Source organism: Phascolarctos cinereus, unplaced genomic scaffold (genome assembly GCF_003287225.1).
Source record: "Phascolarctos cinereus isolate Bilbo 61053 unplaced genomic scaffold, phaCin_HiC Scaffold_8;HRSCAF=390, whole genome shotgun sequence".
Lineage (NCBI taxonomy): Eukaryota > Metazoa > Chordata > Mammalia > Diprotodontia > Phascolarctidae > Phascolarctos > Phascolarctos cinereus.
Genome location: NW_027556291.1, coordinates 44,481,534 through 44,500,408, shown reverse-complemented (window position 1 = coordinate 44,500,408; position 18,875 = coordinate 44,481,534). Strand labels below are relative to the sequence as shown.

The window sequence follows — 18,875 nt, the reverse complement described above, 5'->3', positions numbered from 1 at the left end:
ATCTGAAGAGCAACGACTAGGGTTTGAAGTTTGAAGTGTCTACTAGGGAAAGAAACGCTGAGCTACGACTCTGCAGAGACAAGAAGCCAATGTAATTCCAAGCTCCTCAGGATCAGGCTGAGGATACAACAAAACCCCACAGGGCCACTCCCAGTCTGATTTATTTATTTTTAAATCAAAGAAATATTCATGAAATTGGCTCCAGATCCTTAGGGTACTTTTGATCTCCTGGGGATGATCCCTGTGCCCATGCACACAATGACCTGGAAGGCTACAGGGTTAGGTTTTTTTCTTTATTTTTATGACTCCAGCCTTTCTGGCCACACCTCCACCCACAAGCCTTCGGCAGCACAAGGTAATCAGTATTTCTGCTTTCACCCACTGCAGCAAAAAATGCCACTCATCACAGTTCCAATCCCCCAATTAAAACATACTTATTAAGCTCACACTTCATGCAAGGGCGTGGGGAAATTTGGTATGTGTGAAAATGTCATAATAGTCTTTATTTCTGAATTAATCCCCCTCTTCTTGCACCCATATTGTCTATATGTATTTCCATATTAAACATTTAAAAAAATGGAAATTCTCTTAACTTTTTTTCTCCTTTTAGGGGATCCAGATCTATACTTTCATTACTGTGCAGAACTCTCGGTATGGAAACTCCTCTTTATCTTTGTTCTTAATTACCTCATGAGGCCTCAAAGTGGAGTGGGTTGGGGACCAACCTTAGAGCCAGGAAGACTTGAGTGCAAGTCAGTCTCTCAAATGTATTGGCTGTGGGACTCTGCCCAAGTCATTGAAACTCTTGATGCTCCAAGCAGTTCTTGAAATTCCAGATCTATATCAATGGAGAGAATTTTCACAATGGAAATGACTTAATGATGAAATCATAAGTCCGGACTAGTCTTCCCACCCACTCCCCTGCAACTTTATCCCTAAATTAACCAATTACTTTTCAATATTTACATTGCTAGCTAAGTCCTTCTCCATTCAGCTTAATTTACCACCCTTCTGACTCCCCTAACTTTCATAATTTAGAAAACAGACTTCCTGCTTTGGCCTCTGTTCCTAGCTCACTTCATTTTCTGGTTCTCAGGCTTGAACAATATTATTTTTTCACTTATCCTCTCCTTTCATGATCTCAAAGTACTTCTGATCTTAAGTCTCATGGTACACTTAGATGAAACCTTCTCTTTGCTTTTAAGGAGGGAAACTGAGGCACAGAATGGTAAAGTCAGTACTCAAGCTTAAGTTCCCAGGCCCCACCAGTCTTCGGCTTCTATTTGCAAATTACACCCGAGACCAAACTGCCTTTCTAACACCATAAGGCAGTACTGAGGGTTGTATACAGAGTACTGTCAAACCTCATTATTCTGGACTCTACCAATTCAGTCTCTGAAACTGACCCTGAACTGCCCTTAAATTTCCTTTTGCACAAACTATAAAGAAAGGGCTTGCTATGCAATTGAATAATGTAAACAAGATTTGGGGGGCATGTTTAATCTACTCAATCAATCCATTTTTAAGAACTTTAGCATATCATTTGAAAGAAAATGGAAGTTACTCATTAAGATCACAGCTTTAAAGCTGAAAAGGGGACCTTAGAGGTCATCTAGACCAACCTTCTGCCTCATTTTACCGAGGATGAAACTGAGACCCAGAGAGGTGAAGAAACTTGTTCACTAGGTAAAAAGTGGTGGGCTCAAATTTGACCAAATGCCCTCTGACTCAAAATCCAGTCCACTGACCACTGGACCCCAATCCCTCCACAAGAGGTTGGGGAGATGGGCATTGTGGGAGTTGTGATTGGTCTGTACTTGACAGTAATCAAATTGGATTTTTTGGAAATGGTCTCTAATTCAGAATATCTGCTGAGCCTGATGAGCCCTGACTCAAGTGGTCAGAATTAGTGAGAGGTGTGGCTTATCACTGCAATGCAACAGAAAAAGTTCAGAGTTTGGAGGTGCTGCATTTTAGTTTGAATCCCAGCTCGGCTGCTGGCTCACCTGTGTGCCCTCATGTGACGAGTCATTTCAGTCTCTCTAGGTTTCAGTTTCCTCAGTGAACAAATGAGCAGGTCAGATTAGACATCCTCTAAGGTCCCTTCTAGTTTTTGGGATTAAGATCCTATGTGCGACTTTGGGCAAGTCACTTTCCTTTCCTGGAACTTAGTTGCTTTCTCTTTAAAAGGAAGGGGATTATATTAGATGGCCTTGGAGGTCCCTTTCAGTTCTAAGTCTATGAGTATATGTGGCTATGTGTATGCACACACACATGCACATGTATGTATATACACACACATATGTATGTGCACGCATACATATATGCACGTGTGCACACAATATATGTATACATACACATGTGTGTATGTATACATATATGTATCCATTATATATGTATGCATACATGTATATGTATATGTATACATACACATATATAATCAGAAGGAAAAACTAAGCGTTTTTTTTTTGAGGCAATGGGGTTAAATGACTTGCCCAGGGTCACACAGTTAGTAAGTGTCTGAGGACAGATTTGAACTCAGGTCCTCCTGACTTTAGGGCTGGTGGTCTATCCATTGTGCCATATGTAGCTGCCCTGAGCCTATATTTTTAATAATAAAACCTAAAACTGTTAGGCATAAAAATCTTTAAAATATGTTTATTGTCAATTATCAAAAAAGTTTTGCTGATAAATATATCTCTACAATTGAAATGTGTGGTTAAATTTACCATTCATTTCGTCATTCATTTATTCGCCAACCAGCTATTAACAACAGCACCAAAAGTGGACACTGGAACTTCTTAAAGACCTTTGCTGAGAGCTGGGGTAGACAGACAAACCCTGGATTACTAAATATTAAAAGAGCACAGTGACATTTGCCAAGCCCACAATGAAACCTAATATTTGGCTTCTTGTGCACGTGACAGGGCGTTCAAAACTATGAAGAAATCCAGGTCTCGAGCCTTCATTTTCAAGGTCCTAGCCAAGCATCTGTTCCCTCCCACCAAAAGGAAGAGAGGAAAGAAATTACATTTTCAAGGAAGATTAAACTATTGAGCCAAACCAACCCCAGGGGTACTCTTTTTATCAATAATCAATTGGGAGAACTTCAATCTCTGTTAACAATAGACTGGAGGGAGTTACCCATCTGCCTTTATTATGAGACTGCTAAAGATGGGTGGAATAGATGGCTTTGCCTCTATAAACATTTACCATCCCTGAAGCTGAACTTGAAAGGAAGACGAGGCTTCCTGGGTTAGGATGCCCCCTGCCCTCACCACTCATAACTTGCTCTGCATCTCTGAGAGTCAAAGTCAACCAATTGAATACTCATTAGATCAGCACCAACAGCACCTGGTCTCTCATTTACAGGCTCTCAAACTTCCAGTGCTGGGATTGGTCCATGTCCCCTCATTTTACCGTGGGGAAACTGAGCCTCAGTGAGAGGAAATGAGGTGTCTTAGGAGACCAAACTACTTAGAGGCTTGCTGAGTCCTCCTTTGGGGCTTCTTCCACTAAAGAGAGACAGCCTGAAATAACTGCTAAGGTGTCGGACTTGGAGGCAGGAGGCCCTGGGTTCAAATCCCAATTTGATGCTTAGTTATTGTGCAACTCTGGGTAAGTCACATTACCTCCCTGTGCCTCAGTTTTCTCATCTGTAAAATGGGGCTGATAATCATAGCACCCACCTCCAAGGACTGTTGTGAAGGTCAAATGAGATGATGGATGTGAATGCTTTACCACCCTTAAAGCACCATATAAATGTAAGTTATTATTAAATGTGAGCTCCAACATGGGGCTGCCTCATCACTTTTCAATCTTTTTTTTTTTTTAATGAGGCAAGAATGATGCTAAGGACAAGACTCCTTCATAGGAAGGTTTTGTTTGTAATGGTAAACTCTCCAGAACTTGAAAACAATGTCAAACATTTATTATCACTGTTAACACCTTCATAAATAATGTCCAGGTGCTGTTGGGGCTGATCCAATGAGGATTCAATTGGGTCCACTGAAGCTCCTCTGTTAAACTAACCTTGAAAATGGTATTTCCTTCCATTCCAAGGTACTCTCCCATTTTAGCAATTCCCTGTCCCGCAATCAATCAGAAAACTCCTTGCCAAACATTAACTGCCCAACCTGGAGGTCATTACTGATACTTTCAAAGCCTTTAAGATTGCATTATTGACCTCCGGGTTGGGCAGTTAATGTTTGGCGGGGTTAAGGCCTCTCCACTTTGCCTTGGGTCCGTAGGTTCCTTTCCAATGGGTCATTAAGTCAAAGGAAATGCCATCCTCTGGGTCAGTCATTATGGCATGAAATATAAACTTGGTGAATCACCATGAACTGGGATGGAAAAGAACAGAATGGAGCCCCATTCTCTTTGGGGTGGGCCAATGGGTCAGGGAAGTTTAACAGAGAGATCAGTTCTCCCAACAAGGTAATGCCACACCCATGACCATGACCATGAGCATGGAGCCTCTGCTTTGGGCTCCCCTCTCCACATGGGGATAACAAAGGCAATGAATGTAGCTTTGCTCTCTGCCCAACCCTGTTTAGAAAAGAAACAATCGATCAATGCTGGGCATTTCCTGACATTTAATGAATGTTCCTCTCCTGTCTGAATTTGGCCCGTTGGCCCTTTCAACCAGTCATTAACTGGTAGGAAATGCCCTCCTCAGCAGTTGCTTTTGTGTAAATAGAGATGCTTAGTTTCTGTGTCCCCCAGAAATGCCCGGGTGGTATCTAACACCCCAAAGCAACATGCGTCAGGGCCAAACCACGAAGAAAAGCATGCTGCCTGCTAAATTAAACTCAAACCACATGATCCAGTCTATAAAATATACAAAACCCGGGGCCCGGTGACAGATTTATTGTGGCCTTACAGAATAAAGCCAAATATCTTTATAGAGGGAAAAGGCACACACACACACACACACACACACACACACACACGCCAAAGCATAGTGCTACTTTTGACCCAAACTGTCCCCAAACAGGAAGTAAAAAGAAATTAACCAGCTGCAGCCTCCCCAAGTTATGAAGGGGACCAATGTAACCAGCATTTCCTGTCATTGCTTGTCACCACCAGTGCTTCAGGATTGCTGGGCCTGTTTGCCCTCTTTGCTTAATGACTGAAAATAGGAAGGTGGTTTCTTTGGAACTAGAGGGGTAAGGAATAAGGGGGACCATTGTCCACTCCAAGCTTGCCTATGGAAAGTGAGTATAACCTTGACAAAAGGTATTTACTTAACCTATGCTAGCGACACTTAACTAGGGCAACCCCGCTGGAAATGGTGCCCTAGAATAGCTCAGTTTGATTTGCTTCAAACAGTGGCCATGATTTCCACTCTGGAGAAGCAGTTCTACAGACCCACCCTTTCCATGAGCTTGATCAGAAACTGATAAACGCACAGCGGGCAAGAAAATATTTCTCCTGGAGAACTAGCTGGCCCAGGGCTGGGTGGGGTGGGTGGGTTGGTTGGTTGGAGGTTGGTTCATGCCCTCCTGAGTATGCTGGCTGGCTTGCAAAGAGCCCCGTAGGTCTCCTGCTTTGGTATTCTTTTTCTTTTCTCAAGTCAGCACACTGGACACACATGGATTTGGTCTTGATGCTTTCCTCTCCCACTGAGAAACTCCAAGTCTCACTTTATATCCTTCTGGCCTGTCAACTTTGAAGGCCCTAAGAAAAGCAGCTTTTGCCTGTGAGTGTCCCCCATCAGGAAGGAAAACTCATTTTTACCCTCCTGTGATAGACGGCTAAAAGTAGCTGCCCCCATGCCCGAGTAATACCCCTCCCCTGCCCCCAAGTGAAAAGGGAGGTAGAAAGGGTGTTGGAGGACTAGTCAGTCCGTCAGTCAGTCAGAAGTGCCGCCAAAATCCTAGGACTTTCTCCAGCCAGGCGGGCCCTCCCTTCGGGAGTCTGCCAATCACAGGCCGCTGCCCAGGCTGGGTGCAGGGGCTGAACAGACTTCTTATTGACACAGCTTATGTCTGCAGTGTGCAGCTCTCTGCAAGGCTTTCATCAACAGATCTGATTACAAGGGCACATTCACCCCCAATTTTATGGACCCAGAAGCCTTTGGACATAAAATGGGGGGGTCTGTAAGGTGGGGCCAGTTTTCACTGAAGATGGCCTTTCTCCACTTAGCCCTGGCTGCCTGAAAGAGATGCTTGCTGACTGACCCAAGTGGGGAGGTTTCATTTATTTGTGTCAATCACACGGGAAAACAAACCCACTGGGGGCTTCTGTTTGACTCTCTAAAAATAGCCACACTCTGAGAAGTCCGAAGCCCGGAGGCCAGTGGGTTTGCTCGGAGCCCTGAAGCGTGGGCATTGGGCCCCTGCTGTTTGCTGAAACTCCCCTTCCTGGGCTACGGAAGGAGGGATTTGGTACACGGAGTGCATCCGGCTCTGTGTTTTGTTCAAAAGTCTGTTCTGGAAAAAAAAAATAATCAAATACTCCAGACGGACTGTTGAAAATAAAAACAATCCACAAAGAGTATGTGCTTCTGCCTTCAATAGAAGGTCCCATGTAAGGGCCAAGAGTAACCTTAACATTACATGACAAATTAATTTCCTCAATTAGTAAAGCAAATAAATGCAGAATCATGCTACAGGATACAGACCCAGGCTAAAATTACCTTCTCTTCTTCTGATGTTTTATTTTATTTTGGGTCTGGGGGAAGGGAAGAAAGGAGGAATTCAGTTGAATTCAATTCTTACTAAGCACCTACTATGTGCAAGGCACTATGCTGGGCACTGGTGACGAGGCAGCAAAATAAAAGGTGAAATGAAAACTGGCTGCCTGGCTTTCTCTTTTCTTGCCCATCCTCTCATGACCAAGCCTTTTCCCCTCCTTTTTTCTTCTTTCTTCCCCTGCAAGCCTGCCTGCTTCCTCCTCAGGCCTGCCCCAGTTTGGCCAGGTTCCACTGACATAAGGAGAGGAGGTGAAGCTCTGCCCAAAGGGGTACGGTTATCTGGGCACAAAAGAGGATTGTGGTGCCTCTCGTCTGGGCCACCATTTGGACTTTGCTTTTCTGGGTGCCTTAAAAAGAGCAGTCATTCATACCAGTATCTCGGGAAATAAAAACCCATGCAAATTCGCCCTCTAAATAGGCAATCAGTGTTTCCCTGGAAAGGAGACAGGTCCCAGGGTCTTTCAATTTTCACCTGGGACAATCGCTTTTTCAACTCCATAGGAGAGAAGACTGTAGAATGTGACTTACTTGGGTGGGGGAGGCCATTATATTTGCAGGTCTGGTTCAAAAGGATCAAGAATGGATTCACCGGGATGTGTACAAGACACATGACATTCCTCCAGGTGGTACCTGGTCTGCAGTGGGGGTGGGGGAGAGGCACCAGCTGGGGTATGTCAAATGACATAAGTAAAACATTTTGTAAACCTTAGGACACTATATAAATTCTAGTTATCATCATCAATATTATTATTCCTGTCTGCAGTGTGTGTGTGTGTGTGTGTGTGTGTGTGTGTGTGTGTGTGTGAGGGGGCCATCAGCTTTGGCTCTTCTCTGTGGAATGGGGGGGGCACTAGCTGTGGTTCTTATATACAATGGGGAGGGGGGACAGGGGAGCTATTGTTGAGATTCCTGTCTGCCATGGGAGCATGGGGAAGGGCAACATTTGGAAACCTTGACTGCAGTGGGAAGGGGTGGGGGGCGTGCACCAGTTAGGGCTCCTATCTGCAGTAGGAGTAGAAGGGGTTACTTTCTGTAGTAGGAGTGGAAGGAGACACTAGATGAGGTTTGTGTCTGCAGTGGGAGTGGAGGGGGGCACCAGGTGGGGCTGCAGTAGGAGTCAAGGGGGCACTAGCCAGGTTCCTATCTTCAGTGAGAGGGGGATTACAAAATGGGATTCACATCTCCAGTGGGTGTGGGGGGCACCAACTGGGATTTATGTCTCCAGTGGGAGTGAGAAACACCAGCTAGTCTTCCTGTGAGCCGTGAGAGTAGGGAAACTAAATGGGGTTCCTGTCTTGAGTGGGTGGGTCCACCAGTTCAAGTCTGAAATGGGAGTTGAGAGAGTACTAGTTGGGCTCATGTGTAGTGGGAGTGAGGGGATTATGAAATCAGGTTCGTTGCTACAGTAGAAGTGGGGGGACAGCAGCTGGAATTTGTCTTCAGTTGGAGAGGGGGATCAGATGGCATTCCCATCTGCAGTGTGTGGGGAGAACAGATGAGTTCCCTGTCTTCAGTGAGAGTGGAAGGGGCACCAGTTGAGATTCCTCTCAGTATTGGGGGCCTGGGGGTACCAGATGAGGTTCCTCCTACAGGAAGAGATAGAGGGGCTACCAACTAAGATTCTTGTCTGCAGTAGAAGGGGGAACCAGATGGGGTTCCTGTCTGCAGGGGGGTATCAGATGGGGTCCTGCCTGTGGTGAGAGTAGGGGAATACAAGATAGGGTTCATGTCTACAGTAGGAGTGGAGGGGGCAGCAGCTGGGATTTGTATCTTTAGTGGAAATTGAAAGGAGGGTGCCAGCTATTCTTCATGTTTGCTACTGGGGGTGGGGAGAAAGGCACAAGATGGGTGGGGTTCCTATCTGAAGTGGGGAGCAGTTACAACCTAGATCCTGTCTTTAGTGGGAGTGGGGGTACAAAGGAGGTTCATATCTACAACAGGAGTGGGAGCAGCAGCTAAAACTTGTGTCTTCAGTGGGGAGGGGGCAACCAGGCTGCAGGTGGGTAATGGGGGGCACTAAATCAGGTTTCTCTCTGTAGGGAGGCACCAACTAGGGTTCCTGTCTGTAATCAGAGTTGGGGGGGATGAGAGAGAGTTTGTGTCTACAGTGGGGGGAGGGCACCAGATGAGATTTATGTCTTCAGTGGGAGTAGGAGGATCAGGTAGGCTTCCTATGTGCAGTAGGAGAAGAGGAGCACCACATGGGGTTCCTGCCTGCATTGGAAGTCAGGAAGTACAGGATGGAGTTTATGTCTACAGTAGGAGTGGGGGGGGGCATCAGTTGGGATTTGTGTTTTCAGTGGGAGTGGGCTATGTGTGCCAGATAAGAGTTCCCACACATAGTGAGAGTCAGGGGCAGATCTGAATTCACGTCTGCAGTGGGAGTGGGGGGGGTACCAGATGAGTTTTGTGTCTATAATAGGAATGGGGGGGTCATCATCAGCTGGGACGTATGTCTGCAGTGTGTGTGTGTGTGTGTGTGTGTGTGTGTGTTGGGAGAGGTAGTTAGGGTTTGTGTCTGCAGTGGGAGTGGTACCAGCTAGGGTTCATGTCTGCAGACAGAGCAGGAAGGGCACCAGTTGAGATTCTTGTCTGCAGTGGGAAGGGGGGGGCATCAGTTAGAAGTAATATCTGCAGTGGGAGTAGGAGGGGCACCAGTTGAGATGACTATCTGCAGTGGAAATATGGGGGGTACCAGTTGAAATTACTACCTGCAGTGGGAGTGGGGGAGTGGAATTCAGCCCTAGATCCCCTTGTAACTTCAGCCTACACTGCCTTTTGTGATTCAGTTTCTTTGGCCCCCTAAAATGCAGGTGATGTTCACCTACCCTATGGGTCTATGTTCCTAAAATGCACTCATTTCTGACCTCTTGGACGATGAAGAAAGTTGATGGAGGGAACTAAGCCTGCTTCAGTGATTGAATTTTGGGGGTGGGGAGTGGGGGAAGGAAATCAGCACATTTTCAATGTTCCTGTCGTCAGAGTATATCAAATAGCCTGCAGGCTCTCCCTCAAGCCAGCCTGCTCAATTTCTGATTCAACTTGTCTCAGGCAATAGCCTTCCAATGCTAGTTACTGGTAGGTTTACTTATGGGAGGCATACCACAAACTGCCTACCTAAAATCAGCAGTCTTATCTCTTGGAGTTTCTACCCATGAAACAACTTAACAGCTGATGGAAGTGGTTCCTGGCAATGGCTTAACAAGCAGAGTTAATCAACTCTACGGCTCCTTGTAATGCTCATTTAAAGAAGGAAAAAAAAATCCTGGATTCCTGATGCTACCATGAGGATTAATGAGATAAACATACTGGAAGAAAAGCAGCACATAAATATACAGGATTTTTCTAGGATTACTATTATTATTATTATTATTATTATTATTATTATTATTATTATACTACTACTACTACTACTACTGTCCTTGAGTGTGGAAGGATTCAGTATTTGACAGGTTAATTGCCTGCACTGGGAATCCAGGATCCATCACTGTGCCTCAGTTTCCTCATACCTGCCAAACATGCCTAATAGATGACAGAGAATCTTTTTTCCCCTAAGCTCCTTTGAAAAAAGGGAAAGTTGAAAGGACCAGGTAAGAATCTAGGGTCTTTTAGGGGACAGAGTCAATGCTGTCCTGTTCAGCTGGCTCAGAGTCAACCCTGACCTTTGGGAGGCTGGCCTATCTCTTTCCAATAAAAATGATTACAGGTTATTCCATGATTGTATGATTGTTCCCCATGAGTTTTTTTTTTTTAAAACCACAGTCATCAATTTAATACCAAGCAGGACTAAGTGGAAGATTTATTAGGGCTTTTTACTGGTAGGCTGGAATGACCTGAAAAGAACTTTTCTTTAGGCAAAGTCATTAACACCTGATAAAGTAATTGATACCTCACTAATCCCAAAGCTCCCAGGCTGTAGTTCACATGGGGGCATTGGAATCTCTGGACAGTATCCTAGCCATTTTAGGAAGAGGAGGAGTGCCACATCAGGCCACCTAAAAGTACACCCTGGCATATGCCTAATGGCATCCTCATTGGGCAGGTTTTTTTTTTTAACTGCGGATAAAATTACTCCCCCTCCCCCCATCAAACAGTACATTTTATTTCCTTAGAAAATAGTCACTGCCTCACTGTAGCTGAGGCACAGTTCTACTTTTTATTTTTAAATAAGCCATAGCTATATTATACTTATGAGAAGCAATGATCTCCTCAAAAAAAAAAAAACACTGACAAAAAAAAAATCTGACCTTTGTGGTCTTTTTTCTCTGCCGTAAAGAGCCATATGCTAGTAACAGTAGACTCAAAATGGGTTGGGTGAGGGAGGGTAGGTAGGAGAAGAGAGAGATAAATTCATCTGTTCAGAACTTAACAAGGTTGCTGCAGGTACCACAACACCCCAACTGAGGCAAGGCTGCATAGACTTGTGCACCCCGGCTGACATTTGATAGTTTTAACAAGCCAGAGACTACTACCTCACTCTAATTACAGGATCAAATTACATGTCGAACATGTACGGTAATTTATTCTTGCTTGATATATGCCCTAAATCCCAATGTTTCTAATCCTATCCCACCATTTCTTTCAAACCTGAAAGAAAAAAAAAACCCACCTTGTTCTGCCTTTAAATTACTGTCCTGGCAGCAAGCAAGGCTAGAATGCAAACTCAAATCTGCATCGCCATCAGACTACCTGGGAAAGATCCTACCTGGAAAAAGTAGCCACTGTCACAGCAGCACACACTGTGGCTTCGGATCACCAGAACAGTGCAGTAGCAGCCCAGCCCAACCCAGCCCAACACCATACAAACATTCAAAACCACATACCCTTCTTTCTAAGATGCTTTGATTACTTTTTCATATTGAGAAGCAGGGTGGATAACATAAGCCTACCGGTCACCAGGATGAATTACAAGTCCAGTGGAATCCAGACAATGAAGTGAAACATATACGATTTAAATGTCAAGTTCTTGTCTAAATCACGAAGGTACTTTCTGTTGGAAACCAGAGGTGTGGGGGGTGGGGGTAGGGTGGGAGAGGAAATCGGTTGCTCCCAGCTCCAGTCACCCGGTCTGCAGTAAGCCCCCCCAATCACCTACCTACTATCCCATTCTGACACCCTTTCCTCTAAAAACTGCAGTTTCCCCCTAGCCAAGCTCTAATTCCTGTATACCCTGCAGCTTATGAAAATCCTAGAGAGGACAGACATATCAGGAGAAAAAGGCACTATTTCTTAATCGCTTTGGGGATCAGCCGAACTGCTTAACACAGGCAGAAGTGAAACCGGGGACTCAGCTGCCACAAGTATTACACTCCAGCCTCCTTTTTCTTTTCTCTCCTTCAAAAGATCTTTCCAACAAACAACTTCGCATTTAACATTGCCATACAAAAGCTCACGTATTATATTTTCCTAAGTCTTCAGCCTAAGAGGACTGAACGTTATTGGGTCATGCTTTTCTCCCCCAATGTCTCATATTAGCTAGTTTTGCCAGGATGTGCTGGCTGAGCACTATTGCGGCATGTGTCAAATCTGACACCCGTGGCTGTAATTTAAGAGGTCTGATGCGCAGAGGTCTGCAATGATTCAGCAAGGAAAACCTATGAGAAGGCAGAACCTATGGAGAACTGGGATCTAAGTGTGTGCCTGGGAAAAAGGGGAGAAGTTGCTGCCTCGCCCGACTGGACCCTTTCTTAAGGAGCATCTACCTGCTGCCCACCCCCACCCCCCCGCATCATTTTGCGTCTCCTACGTGAGGAAATAAACACCTCCAGCTATTTTGCTCAATTAACAATGGCATGAGCACAACAGTACATAGTAAACACCACTTTAACTGGGCTCTGCTTCTTTGTTTCTAGGCAGACTACAGTGCGGTGGCAAAGCTGAATAAGTGCGCATGCCCTAGGAGATGTACAGAAAAATCTTTTGGCTCCCTCTCTTCACCCCTCTCACTCTCTTGGTAACTATTGTGCCATGGGAGTCTGTCAAGTAGCTTCTACTCCTTGGGGAAAGATAAGAGTGGTCAAAAATGGGAGCAGAAAAGCCAGCCCACAGGCAAAAAAGACTTCAGCGTGCCTAGGGGGGGGGGGGAGAGCGGAAAGGGTAAAAGAGAAAACTTAAAATGGGGGATGTTAATTTCTGTTTTTTTTTTAAAGTAGTTTCTTGGTTTGGATAGGTCGAATCAGAAGGGCGGCACACAGGCTAAGACCTCCAGAAGGGACCGATTTTAGCCCAAATAGAGAGCGGCTGCCCAGTGCTCATCGCCAGCATTTGTAAAGCAACCAACAGTTCCTTTCCTAAGTCTTCAGAATTGTTTCTGCAAGCCGGGTTGCGGGGTGGGGGTGGGGGTGGGGGCGGATTCAGCGCACTCACAAAAATGAGCAACCTTTTCGAAATGAAAGGAAGGGAAATGTTTTGACTGTGATTTCTGTCCTGTCGGCTGTGGAGCTATGTAATCTGCAGCGAGTCCCGGATCCACAAATTGAAGAGAAAGTTCGCCCACAAAGCAGCACTTCCCTAATAAAAGGCAGACAAGAATGAATGCCACGCAAAGGACACCAAGATGTGTCCCCTAAGACAGACGCAGGAGCCCCAAATCCACACAGTAGGTTCGCCGCCTCCCCCTCTTCCTGAGAGACGCGATCAAATAATCCACAAACCAAACTTTCACTACTCATTTGATAGAGCTGGTCTTTTCTTTCTTTCTTTTTTTTTTTTAAGTGAAGGCTCAGGAGTGGAAAAACTCCCTCCTCCCCAAAATCACTTTCTGAATATCCCTTAGAATCTAAAAGCGTCATCACTCTTTCCAGGTCTCAACAGTGTTTTGTTTGGTTTGGTTTGGTTTGGTTTTTAAGAAAAAGGAGGAAAAAAGCCTTGCCCCGTTTGCTGAGCCGGAGCGCAAAGGAAGAGCGTTGACGAGGAAGCCGCTTACAGTTTACAGCACTGCGTTTCCCCCAAAAAAAATGAGGAGGGGGAGAAAAATGTTTAAAAAAATGTTTAGTTGCGCAAATACTTTCTTACTGTAATGCCATACACTAAGCCCCCTTCCCGGCGTTTTGACAAAAAAAAGAGGGAAAAGAAAAACAAAATGTAAAGAGCCGTCAAAAAATCTCACCTCGTCAAAAGGTATATCTCTTTTGCTTGCAAAGAGGGCATGGCTATTATTAATATTAATATGATTGTTCTGATTGCTCTGACTGTTCCGGTTTTGTGGGAGCTCCCTCCGTCCCAGGGGCGGCTGGGGGGGGGCGCCTCTTCAAGAACTTTGCTCCCCAAAAGAAAAGTCCGATTGCGCCTTACCTTCCGCTGATGGTCAGGAGTAGGAGCGGCGGCTGGTTCGGCTACTATGGGGTCCAGCTCTCAGCTGCTGCAGCAGCAGCAGAAGCAGCAGCAGCAGCAGCAGCAGCACATGCCATATGTTAGCTGCAGAAGCAAAAGCAGCACTAAGCAAAGTCGCCCAAGTGCTGGGGGAGGCTTTAGCAGGGGTGCAGGACGGATGCCGCCATTTTAAAGCCCGGATTTGGAAATCATTAGATATAAGCAAATTAAAGCCCGCCCCACCTCCAGAACTTCATGACTGGGACGTACAAGCCAGCTCCAAGTATGCAGCTCTGGGGGATAAAATGTCAAGGCGAGAGCGAGCCCCGCGCCCGCCGCCGCCGCCGCCGCCGCCGCCGCCCGCGCGCCTCCGCCGCGCGCCTCCCGCGCCTCCAGGGCTCCGTCGCTGCCACCGCCGCCGCCGCGCGCCGCCGCGCCCGCCCTGGCAACAGCAGCCCCGGGCTCGCGGCCCCCCGGCTCGCGGCGGGCTCCCGGATTCCGGGGCGGGCCACTGCGCCCCGCCAGAGGCCCCCCGACTCCGCAGAGCTCGCCCCCTCCTTACTGTGCCCCCCCCCAGCCGACTTGGTTCAGTCCAGCCCGAGTGCACCTAATAGCTTCCAAGATCTATGTCGTACATGCTTGGAGCTCGGGCTGGCTGCTGCCATAGCAACCCAGGCGAAAGCCGCACTCCTCTCTAGCTAAATGCATCTATCAATACTCTAAGGTGAGTCAACAAACCAATTAACACAAACAAATGCACCGCTGCACTGCACGGGAAAGGAAAGAAAAACACACACATTCGCATAGACCCACACCCAGGGGCGCTCCCCACTACACACCAACAGGACCTGGGGGGCTCAGCACCGGTAGGGGGAGGTGGAGGCTCGGCGATCGGCGCAGCCTCGAGTCGCCAGCACAGCCCAGCCCGGCCCGGCCCGGCCCGGCCCAGCCCGGCTACGGCGGCTTTGCTTTGCCCAAACGAGCTAGGGAGTTGCGGGGGGGTGGGGTGGGAGGAGGGGGTGCACCATCCGCCGCCTTCCCGAGGCTTTCACCTTGAAGGGCCGCTGCTGATCAATTATTAAATGCAATAAAGAAATTCGCCGTCTTTAAAAGAACCTTCCTAGAGCCCGTAAAAGACCTGGGGGACGGCGACAAGGAAGGTGCGCAGCCCCAAAAGTAGGCACGCAGTCTCCTGCAGCTGCACGGCATGCCAGCCGGCAGCGCCCGCCGCCTGTCCGCCCGCCGGGCGGCTTGGGAGGGAGGGAGGTCCCAGCGCAGAGCTGCACCAGCCCTGGCACAGCTCACCTTGCTCGCAGCACCTCGCTCTGACCCTAAATTAGGCGAGTCCCAGCCCAGTTGGGGGAATTCGGGAGTCTGCCTCTTTTTTTTCTCTTGCTCTGTTTCGCTCTCGCTCTCTTTCGCTGTCTCTCTCTGCTTTCTTTTAGGATTCCAAAGCGGGGCTAAAGAATTACTCTGCCTCTCACACCTGGCATATGGACACATTTCATTCTTCCCATCGCACAATATTTCTTAACACATACACATATTCATGCAGTTTTCTTTTTCTTTGTGCACCGTTCCGGTGCGTCAAAACCAAAGCACTGAAGATCGTGTTTATTTCACTGGGGTGTGAGACTATTTTAAAATAAGCAAAAACCACACGATCTTAGCCTAGCCGGGGTTGCCCAGGCACTCGCTGAGTCTATTCCCCGAGGAATAAAGCCACTTCCTTGGTAAGCTGCAGCCTCAAAAAAAAAAATTATCAAGCTCATATTTGAACTTATTAAAAAAAAAAAGAGTTCATGCAGCAAGCTATACTTCCTAGGAAAAAAAAAGTTTCAGCACAATAACAATAACTAGCATAGAAATCTAGTGTTATAAAAGAGAGAGAGAAAAGCCAAAAACAAACCTGTCCGCGGGCTAATATTCATCTAAAATATAATCACAGTCATCTAAGAGATAGAAAAGAAGATATAGAAAACAATAGAAGAGACAAAAAATACAATTGAAAGAAAGATATGGATTAGAAAATAGATAGGAGATGAGACCACATACTCACAAGTCAGCTTACCCCCATCCTCTGCCTCTCTGTGAATACCCAAACCATTTTTCCCTCTGATAAGGGCTAGGGGGGCGGGGGCTAAGGGTGGGTGGGGGGAGAGGCTGTGCGTTGCAAAGTACTTTTGTATTAAGTGGAGCTGGAGCGGTTAGCCTCGAAATGAACTCCCCAACATTTTCAGAGAAAATAGAAAAACAAAGACGTGCAATATTATATTTTAAAAACTCACAACTTTACATCTATGCAGCTAGATGTCTTTAGACTGTTCAAAGTAATAAAGTATAAAAGAAAGCTCAGCTATCGCCTGACTGCATAAATATCAGTAATGATTAATACCAGTAAGTTGCCCTACAGGTTTTTATTATTATTATTATTATTATCATTTTTATTTTTAAAAAAATACTGTGGTCGTTGATAAGCATATATATTTAGGAATTTCGGTAGCGGTCTTGGAGAAATTGATGTATATTAACCCTTGGCTGTTTCCATGCTCTGAATTTTATTTCACCAGCCCCTTCTCTCTCTCAATTTCCACATCTGTGCAATGGAGGCGGGGGTGGGGGTGGAGGGTGGGGGTGGGGGGGGGGGGGAATCTGGGTGATCCTTTCCCCACTCCAAATACCTATGATCCTAGTACAAATCAGTCAGGCACACAAGCCTCCGAAAAACTCAAGCGGTTAAGGTTCAGAGTCCAATTCCAGAATGGCGGGTGATACTTTTCATTTGTGCTGTAGCCAGCCCGAAATAGAACCCCAAACTCATTTGAGGCAAGAAATCAATACCTGTTTGTTAGCGGAACTACACTGGTGGCGGGGTAATTACAGACGTGGGTGTAGAACTGGATAAATGCTGCCTTAAAATCACTAGGAAATCCTCTCCCCCTCCCATTTTAAAGTATTACAGAAATAATCTCTGCGAGACAATATGATAGAGCAGTATCTCTCACCTCCCCTAGATGGAGAGAAATGTAGCACAAACCACCTAGGACACAGAAGTTTCGGGCTCGTGGAAGCAAACAAAAATAAAGGAGAGGAGACTATTTGCTGCCTTCTTCTGTAACCTCACCACTGCCAGCCCTTACCCTCACCCCTATCCCCTACCCTCACCCCCACCTTGCCTAATGACCTGCAGAGTTCTCACAGTCCAATCCCTATCACATATGGGAAGTCATTTTGGCAATCCAGAAACCGCAGTCAGCTCTGAAGGAAAAAAAAAAAAGGCAAGGCTGAATTATATAACTTTATACACAAGGATCTAACAAATGAGGAACTGTTATCGCAGCAAGCCAACAAAGGACTCTTTATACTAACCCTAACTTTGGTTAGCACGGTTTTTTCCTACCTCTTTGCTGTCCACAACGGTGTGTGTGCAGCCTTCTCTGGTGGGAGTTTCATATTTATATATATATATATAATATATACATACAATATATACGTATATATGTATGTATCTACATACATGCTTATAAGCATACATATTTCTGAAGTTCATGTAAACCTGAGGCTAGTTCATTTTTATGATTAGAAATGCGATGAATGCAGACTCTCTGCATCATGAAAGCAAGGTCATGAATAGGTAATTTGCTGGCCACTCAACAGCCCGAGCTTCTAAGTTAGCCTCCTGCCTGAGGACAATAGACCGCTAACAATTTCATAATAGGCGCCAGAGAATAGGGGTCCTACTATTTTGCTGAAGGGAAGGCAGGCTGAAGTAGGATTGTGGGGGTGGGTCAACTTTCATACTTTTCTGATGAGCCAAAAGTAATAGCAGAATTGAGGGTGGGAGGGTGGGAGAGATTACTCCATTAAAAATGAAGGGTAAGCCTTCTGGACATACAAACTACTGGGTAGTTTTCAAGGACAGTAACAGTTCACTCCTTCTTTCTCCCAACACTGTAAGAAGACACAAAGGTTCTCTGGGGGGTAGTCCCAACCACGTAATTCCCTTCAGTTCTGGTAGAGTGACTAATGTAGTCTCTCCTCTCTCACTGCAATGAATTTGGGGTGCTAAGACAAATGCAGTCTTTGGTCCAATTTTCCTGTCATCTTATAATGGAGGAATACTCTGTCCTCCTTCCTTTTTGGGGGAATGGATCATAACATTTGAGCTTGAAGTTTCTTCCCCAACTTCTACCCTCACCCCCCCAAAAGCCTTTCTATCAAGTAGTCAAGGATCTGAACACAAAAAGTTTGGGAACACTGGGAGACCAGTTGATAAGTCCTGAGGCTGGGAAGATGCTTTCAAGTATGATAGGACATTTCTACTTTTCCAGTAGCAACTGGATTGTCCAAAACCACCACGAAGAAGTGTATGGCTAGAAAAGGAGACCCAATAGTCATAGAGTGACAGTGAAGAAAACCAGATCAATGGGTGAAGCTGAGACAATCTAAGCCACTGGGCATTTAGAACAATATGGGGAAACATAGACAAAGGTCTGTTAAGATGGACTGCCATGGACCAGTTGTGATCAACACTGATAGAAGAAACACCCAGGTCAGTGAGAGTATAGATCCACAAGAGCTGATAATAACATAGCTCTGTTTTGCAAAAAGCTTTGCATACATTATTGCATCTGATCTTCACAACAATCACCTGAAGTAGGTGATGTTTTATTACTACTACTACTATTACTACCACTACCACTACTACTACTGACTACTGCTACTCTGTTATTAGAGGAAGCATAGTACAGTGGAAAGATCACTAGGTCTGGAGTCAAAACACCTGGATTCAAATCCCCTATCCCATGGTTACTACCTGTATTACTTTGGGCAAGTCACTTCACCTTCCTGGGCCTCAGTTTCCTCA

At 45.9% G+C, this 18,875-nt stretch overlaps 1 protein-coding gene across 5 annotated transcripts in view; it reads right to left on the bottom strand.

Moving 5' to 3' along the window:
* Positions 1 to 14,352, bottom strand: part of MBNL3 (muscleblind like splicing regulator 3) — a 163,156-nt gene extending 148,804 nt beyond the window's left edge. For 4 of the 5 annotated variants that reach the window (XR_002321241.2, XM_020969802.2, XM_020969803.2 and 1 more), the window contains exon 1: positions 13,991 to 14,352. The gene's annotated coding sequence lies outside the window, so the exon portion shown is untranslated. The remainder of the gene's footprint in view (positions 1 to 13,990) is intronic. The other variant, XM_020969807.2, reaches the window with a different exon arrangement.
* Positions 14,353 to 18,875: the final 4,523 nt, after the last annotated feature.